Source organism: Rhinopithecus bieti, unplaced genomic scaffold (genome assembly GCF_001698545.2).
Source record: "Rhinopithecus bieti isolate Rb0 unplaced genomic scaffold, ASM169854v2 scaffold_12689, whole genome shotgun sequence".
Classification (NCBI taxonomy): domain Eukaryota; kingdom Metazoa; phylum Chordata; class Mammalia; order Primates; family Cercopithecidae; genus Rhinopithecus; species Rhinopithecus bieti.
This window is the reverse complement of record NW_016807758.1, coordinates 172871-177428: the sequence shown is the minus strand read 5'-3', so window position 1 is coordinate 177428 and position 4558 is coordinate 172871.

Genomic DNA, 4558 nt, shown 5'->3' with positions numbered 1-4558 from the left:
AAATCTTTTCAGCTGAAAAGTAATACATGAACTTGTTTAAAACTTAAAATTGCACCTGCCTTCTGCATTAGATGCTCTCCCCAGAGGCAAACAGTTTAAACAGTTTCCTGAATATCCTTCAAAAAACTACTTTTAGATATTAGTTAGAACTCTATGAGAGTCCCTTTTCTTTAGGTTAAAAATGTCAAATATCAGTAATTTCATAGAGTGCAAACTAATACAAGGTCATATGTGTCTTTATTAAAATGAATGAGAAAATTTTACAAAGATGTCCTGACATCCTGTTTGTGTGTGTTTAGTCCTATATCTCTTTGATATAATTCCAAATAGGTACATATAGATTTATATTATGCTTGCTAATAGTCACATAATGTTCTGTTTTATGGACACGATAACTGATCTAGTTCCCAGTGATGAGCTTTTAAATTGTTTCTGAGATTTTGTTCTTTCAAACAATATTGTAATCAGCATTACTGCTATCAAGACATGTAAATAGATATGTAGGATAAATAAATATGTAGAAGTAAAATTGCTTGGTTAATTTCTTGTGGCTTTTACTAAATTTGTCTATAGGATATCTTACTCCCCTCTCCAGAGTAGATGAGGGTATCTGTATCTCCACATTCTTCCAATCCTGTGAATAACTGTCAATTGGACGAAGGAAAATTCATGTCTAATTATTCTAATGTTCCACACCTGAAAAAAAGAAGTGCGCATTTTTCATGCGTGTTTGCATAATCTGTTTCATGTACTTAAAATATCCTATTGTTTTATTGATACTTTGATTTTCTATTTTAAGTATATTTCTATGAATTTAGAAAATTAATGCTTATTTGTTGCAAAGATGTTTACTGCGGGTTGTCATTTTTTCTTTTGCTTTTAATGTCATTTTAACTGTAGAATATTTTAAATGTAACAATTTTATCATTTATTTTCATTAAGAAAGTATACAAATCATTTTATTTTGTCTTCATGTACTTTCATTGTACTATTCCTAACACAAAAATCCTTGATCCATTTGGAATTTATTCTGATATATAAGAAATAAGAGTGTATATCATTTTAAATGAAAAAACCATTTTATTTATTTTATATAACAGTTAAGGCAAATAAAACTTTCTCAGTAAAATAAACTGCCTACTACTGATTTAGACAACAATTTGCATTCAGAGTCAATATGAAATTGTTTATTTTTTAAAAACTTCAGAAATTGTACCAATAACATGTTTTTGGTGGGAGATACATATGACACTTTACAAAAAAATATCAATAGGCAAACTTCTATGTTACCTGAAGATTCAGCCACCAAGGAACGTTTCTTTCCATGGAGAAGAATTATTTCCTATAATGTTTATCTTTAACATACCATTTATTACATTGCTGTATAAATTTCCCTGTCTCTTTAACAGATTCTAAAATCCTTGCAAAAAGAATCAGATTTTATTTACCTTGATATCAACAGATTTACCTTGATATCAACAGAAAAAAGTTATGCAATACAGGAAAACAATTAATATATAATGAAATAACTAATGATGAGACTTTCCAATAGGCATGTTTAACAATGCTCATTCATTTATTAATTATTTGTGCTGTGCACACATTTAGAATAAATCTAAGGTGACTATATAATAATACTATTGCTTTATACCTTAAGCATATCTGTGTGTCTGGAGTAATTTTGTTTTCAAAGATTACACATTGCATGATGTAGGGATAGAATAACTGCTATTTCTGAATTATTTTTAACCCAAGGTTCATATTCCTGCTCATTTTATTGGAAAATGACACCAAGCTATATTCAGAAGACTGAACACTACACAGTCAGTGAGCACACAACCCTCTTTATTTTGAAATGATTTGCATGGAATCTTAACTACCTGTCAAAAAGCCTGCAATGAGAGATAAAATTCTTGAGAATAAAAAAATGTGTTTTAAATCCGCTCATTCAGCACAGCTCCTTCAACCTTCATTTAAGAGGAAAAGGGGTCATGTCCAGCCTATCACCATGATATGCTCACCTATAGTTGCATCCCATGCAGCTCCAGGAAACAATGGTATTTCTAGCTCCATTCACAAGCCCCGAAAAACTGCACAAATATAGTGCTCTTGTCTAACTGCTCAGTGCAGCTTACTTTTCAGTTACAAAGTTTGGCTGCTACAGAGTCTTGTTAAAAGAAAAGACACCCACAGTAGTACCTAATCTCTGGCTCTGCACCCCCCTGCCACCTAGAAGTGTATGTGTGTGGCATTTCTAAAAGCTGAAGCTTCTAGTCCTCTTGTTTCTGTGATTGTGTACTGTCGCTCAGTAAATCCTATTTATCCCAACTTGATGAGGCCCTCGCTCTTACGGCACAGCTCATCGCCACTTTATTTATTCCTTGCATCTATTCCAAACCATTGCCCTTCCTCTACTGCTTTCCCCCTCTGTTCCCATTACTTTCACTCTTGGCAGGATCATGGTGATCCACCCACACCACCTTTTTTTTTTTTTTTTTTTTTAAACCTGAACTAGTTGTATGAGAATGGATCCCTTTTCTCATCTTCCAAAGATGTGTCTTACCAACATAATTCCTTTTCATCTCTGAGGTCTTAGAAGAAGAAATGTCCTCTCTGTAGAATCAAGTTCTTCCATTTTCTCTTGGGACTTGTTAGTCAAATGCAGAATCTGCAGCCCCTCAATCTGCATTTCGACAGGCTCTCCAGGGAGTTTGCATTCAATCACATTTGAAGAACAAAAGCCTCAACTTCTCTTCTTTGAGCCCTCCACTAAAATTTACAAAGATGACAGCATCATCTCTAACATACCTTGCTTCTATCCTGGTAGCTTCTCTATTTATCACCTACTCACTTCACTGTTCAGTTTGTAAATACGCAACTTCTGTTTTTCTTTACTTACTGATTCCAAAAGGCCTTCCTGCTTCATTCAGCACTCTTAACTATTCCTGGAAATCTTGACAGTTACCAGTGTCTTTCTGCCAAGAGGTCTGAAACATGTAAGTTTCAGCTCTAACAAGCCACTTGTTATAATCATCACTAATTGAGCTTTGGTAAATCTCATGAACTATGATAATAAAATATACTTTACTGCCCAACATGCTATTTCGCAGAAATATTTATTCATGTTCTTTCTGTCCCTCCTGTGCCCTTCAAATACCATTGGCATGTCCAGCCTGATTTGGTTACTTAAAATATCCACTCCAACCCTACAGAAACATTTTTGGGGCTGTATTAGTTATTTGTTGCTGCATAAGTAACCCCAAACTAAGCTTAAAACAACACATTCATTATCTCACGCACATTTGAAAGGTCAGAAATCCTGGAGCAGATGAACTGAGTGGCTGTGGCTCAAAATCTCTCATGACATTGATGTGGACAGGAGGAAGAGAAATTCTAGGCAGACAGGGGCGGGTCCCTGGCAAAGCCCCACCCTCAAGCCAAAAAACCTGAGACTAGCTCAAAGTGAGAACTTACATCCCTGTTTTCCTGCTTGAATGCTGCCTTTTCCAAAACCACCCATGGCCTGCCCCACTCCCCATCCTGTACCTATAAAAACCCCAGGCTCAGCCAGCAGACAGAAGAAAAGCAGCTAGATGTTGGAGGCTACAATTGGGGAGAGGAGAGAAGCAGCTTGATTTCAGAGGAAAAACGTGAGGACCTAACTTCTGAGACAAATCCATCTGGAGATGGCCAGTCTTCAGGGGAAGATTATCTTCCCACCTCGTCCGTCCCATCCCCTTTTCAGCTCCCCTTCCTGCTGAGAGCCACTTTCATTGGCAATAAAATCACCCTCATTTTCCATCCTTCAATTCATTCGTGTGACCTCAGTTCTCCTAGATGCTGGATAAGGGCTTGGGAGCCAAGAGTGTGGATACAAAAAGGCTGTCACACTGACCCTTTACCCTCACTGGCGGAAGGCAGCTGCCTCTCAGGCTTCATGGGTTGCAGGCACCCCCTCCAGGTGCTGCTGCACGGCCCGCAATGGAGAGTTCACTCCTGCTGGCATCCAAAAGTGCTCATCCTGGCTCCTGCACCAACTCACCTGCATGCTTCCTCCCACCAGGGGCAGATCACAGCAGTTCCAGGTGAATGAAGTTCAACCTTGCCGGCGCCAAAGCGGCTGGCTAGTTCTAGTGCCTCTGCACTCGCAGTTCCCACCTCGCTCACTTGTGTGCTTCCTCCCACAAGGAGTTGAGAACTGTGGGTTGAGTAAATGAGGCACCCCCTGTGCGAGTCCTGTGAAGAGGTCAGGGAAATGTCTTGCTTCAATGTTGCAGTTCAAATGTCAACTGGGATGCAGTCATCTGAAGGCTTGACTGGGACTGAGCAGGTTTGTTTACCTTGGAACTACTGATATTTGGGGATGAATCATATTTTGTGTGTGTGTGTGTGTGTGTGTGTATATATATATATATATACACATATATATATATATACACACATATATATATACACATATATATATATACACACATATATATATATACACACATATATATATATACACATATATATATATACACATATATATATATACACACATATATATATATACACA